Raw genomic sequence first — 15901 nt, forward strand, 5'->3', positions numbered from 1 at the left:
TTGATATGGACCCACTAAGCACAGATTCTTCATTCAGTGTTTCAACATGAGAGGTTAGGAAAGGATCTAATAGTTTATTTGGTTGAGTCGCTGAATAATGGATTACATGGTGACCTACACTATATCAAGTTGAAGTATCAGACTTCCTTCATATACGGTAGAAGAAGGTATCCGAAGGATTAGGGAAATTGGCATGTTAGAGTGGATTTATCAGGTTAGACCCACAGAACCACACATGGGGTGCCCAGAGGACATACCTTTTACCACAACGGTGAGGACCAAATTTGTGAAGGGAGCCCCAGCATCATTGAAGACCACTGTCATTGCTGTTTTATGCAAGTCCAATTTGACAGTGGGAACTGCACTAACTGAATTAAGACACCTAACTGCAATGGGTATTATTGGGCCCTGTGGTGCTAAGTAGGGACCAAATGGTGACACTCAAGCGACAAAGACAAGGTGGGCGTGGTTACCATGATAATGGACAGTGGAGTCAAAAGAGTAATCAGAATAGTTTGACTTGTATGGACTTATGGCATTGGCTACTTAGTCATTGTTTAACTAGGAGTGAAATAGATGGGAAATCTACTAAATATTTACTTGGTCTGTACAAGCAGAAGAATTGTAGGTCTAGTGAACAGCAGTCTAACTTGAATCACCAAAATAGAGAGTCAGAGCCCCTCAGTTTCCAGACTTGAGCAAGTTTACAGACCCACAACCCCTTGAATGAAGAGGAGGCTGGGTCCCCTTGAGGAAGAACCCCACCACACTGCCAAAATATATACTGTTAATCTTTCTCCCAGCCTTTCCCAGAGGGATCTACAGCCTTTTACGAGATTGACTGTTCATTGAGGGAAACAAAATAACCAGACTTTTGGGGGATTACTGGATACTGGCTCTGAAGTAACACTAAATTCCAGGAGACCCAAAACATCACTGTGGCCCACCAGTCAGAGTGGGGGCATATGGAAGTCAGGTTATTAATGGAGTGTACCTCATGTCCATCTCACAGTGGATCCAATGGGTCCCCAAACCCATCCTGTAGTGATTTCCCCAGTTCCAGAATGCATAATTGGAATAGACATATTCAGCAACTTGAAATGGGTTATACATTGGATCCCTGACATGTAGAGTAAGGGCTGTTATGGTAGGAAAGGTTAAATGGAAGCCATTAGAACTGCTACTACATAGGAAGATAGTAAACCAAAAGAAATACTGCATTTCTGGAGGGATTCCAGAGATTACTGCCACCATCAAGGACCTGAAGGATGCAAGGGTGATTATTCCCACCACATCGCCATTCAGCTTACCTATTTGGCCTGTGCAAAAAACAGATTCATCTTGAAGAATAACAGTGGATTATCCTAGACTTAACTAGGCGTTGACTCCAATTGCAGCTGCTGTTCTAGATGTGGTTTCATTACTTGAGCTAATATATCTCCTGGTACCTGGTGTGCAGCTATTGATCTGGCTAATGCCTTTTTCTCCATACCTGTTTTGAAGGACCACCAGAAGCAGATTGCCTTCAGCTGGCAAGGCCAGCAATACACCTTCAGTGTCTTACCTCAGAGGTATATCAGCTCTCCAGCCCTATGTCATCATTTAGTCCACAGGGACCTTGATCACCTTTCCCTTCCACAAGATGTAACATTGGTCCATTACATTGATGACATTATGCTGATTTTACCTAGTAAGGAAGAAATGTCAATGACTCTGGACTTACTGGTAAAACATTTGCATGCTGTGTACCCGTTGCCATCGAGTCAATTCTGACTCATAGCGACCCTATAGGACAAAGTAGAACTGGCCCATAGGGCTTCCGAGAAGCAGCTGGTGGATTCAAAGGGCCAACCTTCTGTTTAGTAGCCGAGCTCTTAACCGCTGTGCCACCAGGGCTCCATTTGCGTGCTAGAGGGTGGGAAATTAATCCGACAAAAATTCAGGCACCTTCCACCTAAGTAAAATTTCTAGAGGTTCAATGCTGTGGGGCATGTCAAGATATTCCTTCTAGAGGGAAGGATAAGTTATTGCATCTGGTCCCTCTGCAACTAAAAAGGAAGCATAACGTCTGGTGGGCCTCTTTGGATTTTGGAGGCAACATGTCTCTCATTTGGGTGTTATACTCTGGTCTATTTATCAAGTGCTTTGAAAAGCTGTTAGTTTTGAGTGGAGCCCACAACAAGAGAAGGCTCTGCAACAGGTTCAGGCTGTTGTGCAAGTGTCTCTGCCACTTGGGCCATATGATCCAGCTGATCCAATGGTACTTGAAGTGTCAGTGGCAGACAGAGATGCTGTTTGGAGTCTTTGGCAAACTCCTATTGGTGAATCACAACACAGACCCTTAGGATTTTGGAGCAAAGCCTTGCCATCCTCTGCAGACAACTACTCTCCTTTTGAGAAACAGCTTTTGGCTTGTTACTGGACCTTAGTAGAGAGTGAATGCTCAACCATGGGACACCAAGTCACCATGCGGCCTGAGTTCACCATCATGAACTGGGTGCTGACTGAACCACAGAGGCATAAAGTGGGATGTGCACAGCAGCACTCCATCATTAAATGGAAGTGGTATATGCAACATCAGGCTTGAGCAGGACCTGAAGGCACAAGTAAGTTGCATGACGAAGTGGCCCCAATGCCCATGGTCTCCACTCCTGTCACATTACCGTCCATCTCCCCGTCTGCACCTATGGCCTCATGGGGAGTTCCTTATGATCAGCTGACTGGGGAAGAGAAAACTCATGCCTGGTTTACAGATGGTTCTGAGCGATATGCAGGCACCACTCGAAAGTGGACAGCAGCAGCACTACAGCCCCTTGCTGGGACCTCCCTGAAGGACAGTGGTGAAGGGAAATCCTCCCAGTGGGCAGAACTTTGAGCATTGCACCTGGTTGTTCACTTTGCTTAGAAGGAGAAATGGCCAGATGTGTGATTGTATATTGATTCATGGGCTGTGGCCAATCATTTGGCTGGATGGTCAGGGACCTGGAAAGGAACATGATTGGAAAATTGGAGACAAGGAGGTATGGGGAAAAGTTATGTGGATAGACCTCTCTGAATGGGACAAAAAAGTGAAGATACTTGTGGCTCGTGAATGCTCACCAAAAGATGACCTTGGTGGAGGAGGATTTTAACAATCAAGTTAAAACTTTCCACTTTAAGTGGAAATCAGTCATCCTCTTTCCCCAGTCACTCCTGTCATTGCCCAATGGGCTCATGAACAAAGTGGCTATGGTTGCAGGGATGGAGGTTATGTGTGGGCTCAGCAATATGGACTTCCACTCACCAATGCCAACTTGGCTACAGGCACTGCTGAGTGCCCAGTCTGCCAGCAGCAGAAACCAACAGAGTCCCCAATATGGCACCATTCCTCAAGGTGATCAGCCATCAACTAGGTGGCAAGTTGATTACATTGGACCACTTCCATCATGGAAAGGGCAGATCGTTCTTACTGGAACAGACGCTTACTTTAGATACGGAGTTGCCTTCCCTGCACACAGTGCTTTTGCCAGAACTACCATCCATGGACTTACAGAATGCCTTATCCACCGTCATGGTATCCCATACAGAGTCAACTTGGATCAAGCAAATGAAGGGCAACAATGAGCCCATGCTCATGGAATTCACTGGTCTTATCATGTTCCCTATCATCCTTAAGCAGCCGCCTTAATAGAACAATGGAATAGCCTTCTAAAGACACAATTATAGCATCAGCTAGGTGGCAATACCTTGCACGATTGGGGCATTGTTCTCAAGGAGGCTGTATATGCTCTAAACCAGCATCCAATATATGGTGCTGTTTCTCCCATAGCCAGGATTCGTGGCTCCTAGAATCAAGGGGTGGAAATGGGAGTGGCACCACTCACTATTACCCCTAGTGACCCACTTGCAAGATTTTTGCTTCCTGTCCCCACAACCTTATGCTCTGCAGGCCTAGAGGTCTTAGTTCCAAAGGGAGGAATGCTCCCACCTGGAAACACATCACTGATTCCACTGAACTGGAAGTTAAGAATGCCACCTGGCCACTTTGGGTTCTTTATGCCTCTGGTTCAACAGGCAAAGAAGGGAGTTACCATATTTGGGTGTGATTGATCCTGATTACCAAGAGGAAATCAGATTGATAGTACATTATGGAAGTAAAGAAGAGTATGTCTGGAATGCAGGAGATTCCTTAGGGCATCTCTTAGTACTGCCATGCCCTGGGATTAAAGTCAATGGAAAACCACAGCAACCCAGTTCTGACATGACTACTAATGGCCTAGATCCTTCAGGAATGAAGGTGTGGGTCACCTCCCTAGGCAAAGAACCATAACAAGCTGAGTGCTTGCTGAATTTAAAGGGAATACATAGTGGGTGGTGGAAGAAGGTAGTTCTAAATACCAGCTACAACCACATGACCAGTTGCAGAAAGGAGGACTTTAATTGTCATGAGTATTTCTTCCTTTTATGTATGTATCAAATATTTTTGTTTTCTTCACTCATAAAACATAAGATATAAACAGGGCTAGTACATTTTCAGTTGTGCAGGTGTTAGTTGTATCATGTTAGGCACAAGAATTACTCTATAATTGTCTTTATTTAGAGATTATGTATGGTTTAAGGAGATGTGCACAGGTGCCAAGTTAGCAAAGGGTGGACTAGATTGTTAAAGTTATGTTTCAACTTCGTTGGACCATAATTCTTAGTGGTTTGGCAGTTATGATGTAGTTTGGCAGTTATGTAATGATATAATCACCTCCATGATGAGATCTGATATAATGTAATCTCTATGATGAGATTGTTATGAGCAACCAATTACTTGAAAGGGAGTTTCCTTGGGGGTAAAGCCTATATCCAATATATGTGGACTTTATGGCAAAGCTTGCTGGCTTTTGCTCTGCTCTGGGTCCTGCATTCAGCTCGTCATCATCTGAACTCTGATTCTTGGGACTTGAGCCAGCAGCCAGTCATCTTACCTGCCAATCTTGGATTTGTCACCTCTGCTCCCCATGAGCCAGCAGCCTGTTGTCTGACCTGGCAATCTTAAGTTCATCAGCCCCTGCAGCTATGTGAGTCAGGAGAAGCCTCCAGCCTGACGCCTGACCCACGGACTTGGTACTTTCCAGCCTGTACAATTGCATGAGCCATTTTCTTGATATAAATATCTCTCTTTCTCTCTCTGTCTCTCTATATATACATATATACATATATATATAGACACACACACATACTTCACTGACTTTGCTTCTCTAGAGAACCCAGCCTAGGACAGACCTATTGAAGAGAGCGAAGTAATTGTTTTGTAGAATGGCAAAGACCTCTTTAAATACTACCCCTCTCTATGTTCTGTTAGTTTCAAACACTGCTGTCAAAGAAGTTCCACTTAGTAAACAATTATTAATTTTCTTTTTATTAATCAAAATCATATATAACTCCCAATTAGAGCTTCTGATGAGCCTGAGGTAACATTCTTACTATAATTGGGTTGATACCATCTCAAGGATAAGCCCAGAATTGTGATACTTAATAATTGTATACCTTTGGTCATGTTACTTAACCTCTATGGGTCTTGGTTTCCTGTGCTCTATAATAAAGAGCCCTGGTGGCACAATGTTTAAACTCTTGGCGGCTAACCAAAAGTTGGTAGTTCAAACCCACTAGCAGCTCCGAGGGAGAAAACACCTGGCAATCTGCTTCTGTAAAGATTACAGGCTGAGAAACCCTATGGGTCAGCTCTACTCTGTCCTCTAGGGTTGCTATGAGTCAGAATTGACTTGATGGCACACCAACAGCAACAAAATAATGAGAATAAAAACACCTGTTAGAATACTAAGATTCTTACGAGGATGGGTATAATGAGCATCCAAGCTTTGCGTTTAGAGTCTCTGACCATAGGAACAAACTTATGTTTTTATTTTACATTTGGAAATGTGAAGTTTTAATTTTTATTAAGAGAAAAAGAAACTAACACTTGCAAATCTATGTTGTGTGCTGGCAAAGAGGGTGACCAGATAAGCATTTATTGCACTCCCTACTACATGTCCAAGTCCCTGGGTGGTACAAATGGTTAACACACTTGGCCACTAATTAAAAGGTTAGAAGTTGGAGTCCAGAGATGCCTTGGAAAAAATCCCGGAAAACTACTTCTGAAAAACCAGCCATTGAAAACCCTATGTAGCACAGTTCTACACTGACAAACAGGAGGTCTCCAAGAGTCAGGACTGACTCAATGGCAACTGGTGTTCAACACTGTTGGTGGGTTTACATTTCATTCTTACAGTAACACTACAAAATAGCTACTATTATCCCTATAATGTACATGAGGAAATTGGATCTCACAAAGGTTAAGTAACTTGCCCAGGTTCACACTAAGCTGGGGATTGAACTTAGGCCTTTCCGAGTCCGCAGCTGGAGCTCCTTCCACCCCCTCAAATCTAAGATTTCATATCAACGAATCACTTCAGCCTTGGTTAGAGTTAAGCTCCAAGTAGCCATTCCTTCTTTGGAATCCTCTACCTTCTGAGGGATAAAACTGACTGCAAGCAAAACAAAGTCAAGCCTCATCTTGTAGGGGAAATACCACACGCTTGCTTCAGGCAGAGGCCTCTGTTCTCTCAGCCTGTTAAACATTCAGGTTTATTTGAATGTGTCATGTCTTTGGAGTGGGAAGGCAGGGAGGGACCAGAAAGAGCCAGGTCCTGACAGGAAACTTGCCCACCAGAGTAGACAAGGCTTGGGAGGTGGGGGGAGGAGGGTAGGAAGACAGACTAGACCCAAGAGCGTGGCAAAGTCAGTGAACACATCTTGCACCAGTCATCCCTGGGATTTGGGCCAGCAATTGGAGCCCAAACAAAGTGGAGGAGTCCAGCAAAGTGGGGAGTGAAGGTGGAGGGGTGTGTGTGAAGGGAAGGAATTCATCATCTTGGAAGTCTGGTTGCCTGTGACAAAGCTTAGCCACTGGACAAGATTCAAGGGGCTGGAATCCAGTTTGGAGAAGGGAGTTTGTAGAGAACAAAACAGGGAAACACAGAGATTCTCAGTGGGGCCACATCATGATCTATGGGGGTAGGGGGTGCAGTTAGAAATTGCTTTCAATATCGAAATAGTTTGTGTGTGTATTTAAAACAGACTATGCTTGTTGTGTGTTCATAATACAAAATGAAGAAAGTAAATCTGAACAAATTCTTTTTAGCTGGTGAGGATATGCAGAAGATGAATTCTAGCTAAAAAAAAAACTATCTTTTGCACGTTAGTGATTTTTCAAAGGGGTTGTGAAATTTTTATGTTACTTACTTTGGGCCTGGTGACTGCACCTCCTCAGCACTGCAAACTCAGACCTGAGGCACCACATCCATGACTCTGGCCCTAGCCTGGGACACCACTGTCAGTGCCAGCAGTGTCCTACCACCCATTCATTCATCCAATGAATGAATTCTTTAAGCACCTACTATGGGAGGTGCTATTCTAGGCACTGGAAGACATTGATGAAGAAGGAAATCAAAGCTCCTGCCCTTAACGGAATTTACATTTAATAAGGGATATAAACAATAAATAAATGGTGGCCACGAGCCCCCAGGCACCCTCCCTTCCAGGGAAAGAATATGGTCCCACTCACATTGAACCATGGTTACAATTTGTACTCTTGGAGCACTTTCCTAGCTGTGACGTGTACTACTCTAAGGTACCAGATCTCACTAGTGTCCTAGCTCTTCCCCAGGCCTCTAAGCTCCAAATGGCCCTGCAGCCAATAGTAATTAGTACATATATCAGTCAATGCAGATTCTTATTCTTTTCTGATTGGCTGTAGATTAATAATTAATCATGAGGTCAGGGCTGTTTGGAACAGAGACCTACCATGTATATATTATAATGGACAAATAGGATCAAAGGCATTGATTCTGAATCCTTGAAGTAAAAATTATGCAAAATCATTTTTGTTCATTTCTACCTCTTCTTTTCAGTGGCTTTCTCCTTTCCCCATGCCCATCCTATTTCCAAATCCCAAAGAGTAGAACTGCCCTATAGGGTTTCCAAGGAGCACCTGGTAGATTTGAACTGCTGACCTTTTGGTTAGCAGCCATAGCTCTTAACCATTAATTACCGTATGTACCCATTATAGGAGCACTGGTGGCGCAACAGTTAAGAGCTCGGCTACTAACCAAAAGGTCAGCAGTTCGAATCTACCAGCCACTCCTATGGAGCAGTTCTACTCTGTCCTATAGGGTCACCATGGGTTGGAACTGACTGGACGACAACAGGTTCTGTTTACTCATTATAAGATACCATCAATTAAAAGATGCACTGCTATTCTTTATGCACTAATAAGAAAGAAAAAATGCTCAAGATGAGGTATCTAATAAGAGACCTCTGCATAGAGCTGGGACACCAAAGGGCTACACTCTCAATACAAAGGTAAACAAGAAATAAATTCACCACATAGACAGGGGCAGCAAAGAAAGTGCATGTCTCTACCTTGGCACTAAGTGGAGGGAGGAGAGGAAATCTCACCTGAGAATTTGAACTACAACCTGGCACTCATACAGGTTTGTGATCTAAGTTCACACTACTAGTGTGGTACAAATATCCTCAATTTGAGAATTTAATAAGAAGTGGTCTTGGAGTAACTGGCAGAAGCAAAAGTAAATCCTCAGAGCCAAGATTCACAATACTTAAACAGTGTTCCACCTACTCCAGTAATAATCAAAATCAGTTTATTTCTAATATAACCAAAGAACTCCAGCCATCTTATAGATTTCATTGTGTTGGGATATGGCCTGATGTTTCTCTCCTATGAGCTTAAATTATGTCAGCTGTTAGCATAGTGCCTGATGTATACAAGACTCTCAGTAAATGTTTTCTGGATGAAAGAATGTACATTATATCTCCCTTTATGATGAGCCCCTTTAATTTTCTGGGAAAATGATAAGGCTTATCATCCAGGGGCAATGATATATGGGATGATAGCAACAAAAAAAAAAGGATGGGAAATACAAACAGATTTTAGATGACATGAAAAATTGAAAGAGATAAAGATTTAAAATAATATTTTTTAAATGAGAATTGGAAATTATCAAGACTGGGAACGAAAGTCAGGAGGACTCTCAAGAAAGAAAGAGAAATTCAGGATGTCATTGTTGCCGATGTTCCTCTCATCCCCTTTGTTAAGTAGCCACGGGAGGTCATAAAATGTTTTTCTAGGAGGGTTAGGCTGGGTTCTCTAGAGAAGCAAAACCAGTCAATATATATGTATATATAGATTTATCTCAAGGAAATGGCTTACATGGTTGTAGGCACTGGCAAGTCCGAAGTCCATGGATAGAGATCAGGAATCAGGCCAGGCCAGGGCTTCTCCTGACTCATGTAGCTGCAGGGGCTGATGAACTCAAGATCCACGGGTCAGACTGCAGGCTGCTGGCTCACAGCTGCGAGGGCTGATGAATCCAAGATTGGCAGGTAAGACGGCAGACCACTGGCCCAAGGCCCAAGAACCAGAGGTCAGATGTTGACGAGCCAAGCACAGGATCCAGAGCAGAGCAAAAGCCAGCAAGCTCTGCCAGAAAGTCCACATATATTGGCTGCAGGTCACACTCCCAAGGATACTCCCTTTCAACTGATTAACTACTTTTATCAGATCCTATCATGGAGGTGATCACATTATATCAGTTTTCATCATGGAGGTGATTACATCCTTACACAACTGCCAAACTACATCATAACTGCCAAACCACTGAGAATCATGGCCCAGTCAAGTTGGCACACAACCTTAATGATCACAGAGGGCTTTAAGAGTACTTTCTCCTAGGCTTGTGTCCCTGTGGATCTGCCCGAGGAATGAGGGATAACCCAAGTGACCTGTGCAACATCTTCCAGCCTTATGATACTCTGCATTTGGACACTGAAAAACAACTCATTTATCATTCAACAAACATTTACAAAGTTCTTGTAAATGACAGGAAGTAGGATTGTTTTGGTCACAAGCGACAGAAACTCAGCTCATGCATTTGAAGGATCCTGCATTATCTACCACAGCAAGCAAGCCACAAGAAAGGCAAAGATGTAGCAGGCCCCAGGAACCATAGAGCCAGGGCCTAGTGTGATGAAGATTCTCCATCTTTTTCCTCTGCTGTCTCTAAGTGTTGCCTTTTTCTTTCTTCTCTTGCAGACTGCCTATTTTCGTGTGGTAGGAAACGTGACTACTGGCAGCTTCCAAGCTTTAGGCCTTATAGCTTTTGACGACTTGTAGTCCCAAGTTCAAACATCCCAAGGCACTTGGCCCATATTGGAAAGGTGCCATCTCATCAAGCAATCAATTATGATCATTGGGAAGGGATTAAATAAGAGCTCATAAGGATGAAGTGGGGCAAGGGAAGAAACATAGTTTTCAAAGGAAGTGGGTAGAGCTGAGCAGATAATACCATATACATTTATTATGGCCTGGCACTGTGTTGAGCACCGGAGACAAAGATGATTAATTCATACCTATAAAACCAAGCTATCATTAGCTGCTGCACTATGTAAAAATAATGTCAGTGATGTCAAAGTCTGAGTGAGACGCTAGGTTAGGAGCAGCTGAGATTGGCATCTCTCTTTAAGGAGGCTGCCCTCATTTTCTTTGTAAAAGGCACATCTTTTCTCTCCAGAAGGTTGACCTGTTACTTGGTGATGACTGTGGAGGTGAAGGTGACAGTGGAGGAACTGGTTTGTCAACTGTTGGGAGTATCAAAAGGAGGTCAGTATGACACTATTAGGGAGGGGATGAGCAGGATGAAGTGAGAAACAAGGAGCATAGATGGAGAGAAGGAGAGAAAGGAAAGAGAGAAAATAGAAGAATGGAGAGAAGAGGAGAGGGGAAAGGAAGAGAAGGGGAGGAGGAGAGAAGGGAAAAGATGATAGCCCCTACTTAATGTAAAACGAAGAGCTCCAAACCACACTTTCTTCACTGCTCCTCTGTTCAGGAATGAAAAACAAGGGCTCCTCTGGAAAATACTGAGCAGGCAAGGCTCCTTGATCTGAAACCCTTTGATCTTTGTTCTGTGGCTGTGTCCCTCCCTCAGCTCTTCCCCCAGAGCAGGGCCTGGTTGGGAAGGGAGTGTGAGGCTGTGTGAGCTGCTAATGTCCTAGCTTTGTTTCCATGACAACTAATCCTCAAGCATTTCATTTTGGGCCCTTATAACCTGCAACTTCCTAAGGAGGAATTTATATGTTTGAGGAAAGGATAGAGTTGGCTGGTGGCCAAATAGCTGAGCTTTTCAAAGATTCTCCAAAGGGCTGGCATTTCTTTTAGGTACTTCTGCTTTCAATGCTTAAAGCAATAGTGATTCTTTCCAGATGGCTTAAGATCAAAATTCTTCACTTTTCCCTTTAAAAAATGGCCACAGACCAATAACTTGCAAATCAGCCTGTAACAACAAAACAGTCTAGCATGAACCTACTCATTTGCTAGTCAAATGGGGACAGGAAGAAGTCATCTCTCCTCTCCCTGGACTAGCATGGCTGCCCAGAACTGGAGCGTGTCAGGGGAAGTGTTTTAGATTACCTGCAAATCAAAGGATGAATGTGGCCAGGGCCACTGAGGAGATGGAGGTGTTCAGAGAGATGAAGATGATAAACACTTGCATTGCAAAAATACTACTGACTGACTCTGAGCCCCTCCTTGGGCTTGAAGGCAGGAACCATAACTTAATCATTTCTCTACCTTTAGATGGCATGGTACAGGGCATATAGCAGGTACACTGTGAGTTTTAGTCGACTGACTAAATAAATGCAATATTTACTATTTGTAAGCATATTTCAGGAGCTATGCACAATCTAAGAAGCCCTGGTGGTACAAATGGTTAAGCGCTCAGTTGCTAACCAAAAGGTTGGCAATTCAAACTCACCCAGCAGTTCTGTGGGAGAAAGGCCTGTCGATCTGCTCTATAAAGATAATAGCCAAGAAAATCCTATGGGGCAGTTCTACTCTGTCACATCGGTCACTATGACTAGACATCGACTTAAGAGTACCGCACAACAACAATATACGCAGTCCAGGGCTTACTAAAGGCGGAAGATTTGCCCTCTAGAAATGAAAGAAATCTTTCTTTTTAATTTTTTAAAAACAATTCCTCTTTAACTCTGATTTGATTTTCCCAAAAATCAAATTAGTCGTTATGTGCTCCATATTAACTGGGAATTTAATTTGCAAAAGTTGGCACCAAATGAAGTATAAAAGATGAATATCCTCCCTCATAGTCCTTTAAAGGAGGAGCACCTCATTCTGGGATCCAGAAACTGAGCCTAGGATAGGGATTCCCATGGATCCCAAACAAAGCTCTGGACTGAAACGAAGGGGAATGACTTGCAGAGTTATCTTCAATGAGGGACTGTGCAACTGCCATAGAAAGAAGTCCAGTCAGCATGGAATTTTTGATGCATTTTTCAAGTTTGTGATCGCCTAGACCTGGCGCAGTGGTTAAGAGTTCAGCTGCTAACCAAAAGGTCAGCAGTTTGAATCCACTAGCTGCTCCTTGGAAACCCTAAGGGGCAGTTCTACTCTATCCTACAGGGTCATTATAGGGTCATTATGAGTCAGAATCAACTCAATGGCAATGGGAGACCTTATTTAAGATAATTTGAAATCTAGAGTTTTTCGCAGTCAGACCTCTGATTTGTGCATAAGAATTGCTGGGAGTAAAAATTGGTTTTAAAATAGAAAACAAGGAAAAGATAAGCAATGAGAATTAATATCTCTATTAATATTAGTACACCAATAATGTAACATATGTTTATAACTTAGTGGCTGAGAGCAGGGTCACTGGTGGCAGCCTGGCGTGGTTTGCATCCTGATCCCACTTACTGCTACCATATGGCTTCAGGCAAGACTGTTGTGAGAATTAAATGCCTTATATTAAGAAAAGTGCTTAAAACATGGCTGGCACATAATAAGTGCTCAATAAATATTAACAAATTTTACTATTATTTTTAAGAATGCTTTTTAAATCACAATTCTGATTGGTCCATTCCTCTGCTTAGAATACTTCAGTAGTTCCTTTTTTCTCTGGATACACTGCAAGTTCTTTAGCATGACTTACAGATGTATCCTGGGACTGACCTCTGCTGACTCATCTCCCACCAGGCCACCCTGCCTAAACCCTAAACTCCAGAGAGTTCTTTGAAGTACCTTCTCTTACTTGAAAGAGAGGTAAGAGAACTTACTGTTCTTTTACATCTCTGTACAGCTTCTCTTCCCTCTGCTGGAAATACCCTTTTCCTACTCACTCCCCTGACTAGCATCTCTTTGTCCCTAAACTAACCCCAGTATCACCTCTTCCAGGAAGTGCCTCCTAATGTGACCAGCTGGACTTAGAGATCCCTTCCACAAACTCTTACATCGTCATGTTCTATTGCATTATACTTTCTATCATACTCTTGGAATCCAACCCCTATACCTATGGAAGTAATACCGTTTGGGAATAGGATTTTCTTTGTTAATAAGGCTATATCAGTGTAGGGTATGTCTTAATCACTTTTGAGATATAAAAAGAGCAGATTAAGCACAGAAGCAAGCAGAAACAGGGCGATGACAGACATTATGGAGGCAGATGTATCTACAAGTCCAAGAACTCCAAGCTGAATAAGGAGTCTTGGTGGTGGAGTGGTTAAAGCTCTCGGCTGCTAACCAAAAGATCTGTGGTTTGAACCCATCAGCTGTTCCTTGGGACAAAGATGTGGCAATCTGCTACCATAAAGATTACAGCCTAGGAAAACCTATGGGCCAGTTGGTTCTACCCTGTCGTATAGGATCACCATGAGTCAACCAATGGCAACGGGTTAGAAGCTGAAGTAAGACAGGAAAGGCCCTCCCCCTAGATCCACACACCAAGTTTGGACTTGAAGCTTCCTAAACTGTGAGAAAATACATGTCTATCCTTTAAAACCACACAATTGTGCTATTTCTGTTATAGCAGTACTAGGAAACTAAGACATACTCCTTTGGGGGAAGAAACAACCTCTTCTTCTCCAATATATCCCCAGCAAGTATCACAGGAGGAGCCCTGGTGGCCCAATGGTTAAAGTGCCTGACTGCTAACCAAAAGACTGGCGGTTCAAACCCACCAGCCACTCCACAGGAGAAAGATGTGGCAGTATGCTTCTGTAAAGACTTACAGCCTTGGAAACCCTGTGGGGCAGCTCTATTCTGTCCTATAGGGTCACTAGGAGTCAGAATTGTCTTAATGTCCACGGGTTTGGTTTTGGTTTTTGGGATGTATCACAGAGTAAGTGTTCCAAAAAATGCTCAGAACCTTTATAATAGAGGAGGCTTAAAAATGAAAGTACCTACAATGATCAGCAAAGATAAAGAATTGAAGCCCCAAAGAAAGAGAAATAAATAGAGGGGAATATTCAGTGCCCTCACCTCTCAATTCACTCATACTTGTTTTTCCATTTCCACACTCCCCTAAGAGAATGTCAAGGGTCATGTTCTCCTATGACCCAGGTCTTTGATGCTGTTACGTGATCCTGCTTCCTTTCCTGTGAGCAACCACAGTACTGACTCTTCCTCAACAGAAATTCTGAACAGTCATGGTTTTAGGTTCTTTTAATCTGATTATGGCTCTTGAGGGGTAAGGGATCCAAGGCTTTCAATAACCTAGACAATGCAGAGCCTGTCTATGAGACTAGCCCAGCATTGGATTAATAATAACCAACTGCTTTTATCTTTTCTAAGTATCTTAGTGGCCCACAGTTAATCCTTTAAATGCCCCTGTGGGTGGAAACGCCATCCTCTTGCACATTGATTAGGAATGTGATAGCTCAGGGTCATCAGCAGATCAGTGGCAGAACCAGGAGGTTAACTCCAGCTCCAATCAACAGCAGTACTAGGGTCATATAACATAGTCAGTCTTTTTATCTCTTTTGCATTTTTTATGCTGGACACCAAGCTATGGAATTAAAACCAGAAGGGGGCGGAGCCAACATGGCACTATAGAAAAAAGCACCACACTGTCTCTCCACAGCAAAGACCTGGAAAACTAAGTAAAACAGAGACAAATGTCAGTCCTGGAACCCTAAGCATCAAATGAAGCGATAAAGAACTCAGCCAAGCACTGAATGGAATAAGAAACTGACAGAGAACAGAGAACAAGGACACATATGGGTGGAGGTCCCTTATTAGCTAACGCAGCATGGATTCACTGTATTGGACTCCTGTCGGAGGCTGGCGGACAGGAAGTACAGGAAAGCAGCTTTATGGAGTTCCCAGCAGGAGACAGAGGACCCAGTAACCAGAGATATACACTTTCCCAACCCCTATCCTTCTGCCCGCTGCTCAGCCTAGGCTGCTTCATAGCTGGCTGCAGTCACTCGGCTGGCCAGGAAGTGCAGGGTCCATGCTGCTTGGATTCGTCCTGCCCACATCAAAGAGCAGCGGACATGGAGAACAGGAAAGCAGCTTCACAAAGCTCCCAGCAGGAGATAGAACACGTGGTAACCAGCAATATATGCTTTCCCACCCCCCGTTCTTCTCCTCCCTGCTCAGTGTCTGCCGCTTCATAGCTGGATGCAGTCACTCAGCCGGCCAGGAAGTGCAGGGCCCGTGCTGCTTGGATTCAGCTTAGCCTCACTGGAGATTGGCGAACAAGCAGTATGGGAAAGCAGCTTCATGGGGCTCCCAGCAAGAGACGGGGCACCGGTTAACCAGTGATATATGCTTTACCATCTCACATCCTTCTTCCCCCTGCTCAGCCTCCACTGCTTCCCACTGGCCACAGTCTCTTGGCCAGGAGGCACTGGCTGTGGCCTGGTGCCGCTTGCATTCACCCTGCCCACACTGGCCGGCTCTCTCAGTGCCATTTGTTTGTTGCTGGTGTTGCTTTTTCTGCTTCTTTTGGTTTCTTCCCTGCCTCTCACCACCTCCCCCTCCTTTCTCTAGAACACTTGGCTCCTT

The sequence above is a fragment of the Trichechus manatus genome, unplaced genomic scaffold, assembly GCF_000243295.1.
Source record: "Trichechus manatus latirostris isolate Lorelei unplaced genomic scaffold, TriManLat1.0 scaffold00117, whole genome shotgun sequence".
In the NCBI taxonomy this organism is placed as follows: domain Eukaryota; kingdom Metazoa; phylum Chordata; class Mammalia; order Sirenia; family Trichechidae; genus Trichechus; species Trichechus manatus.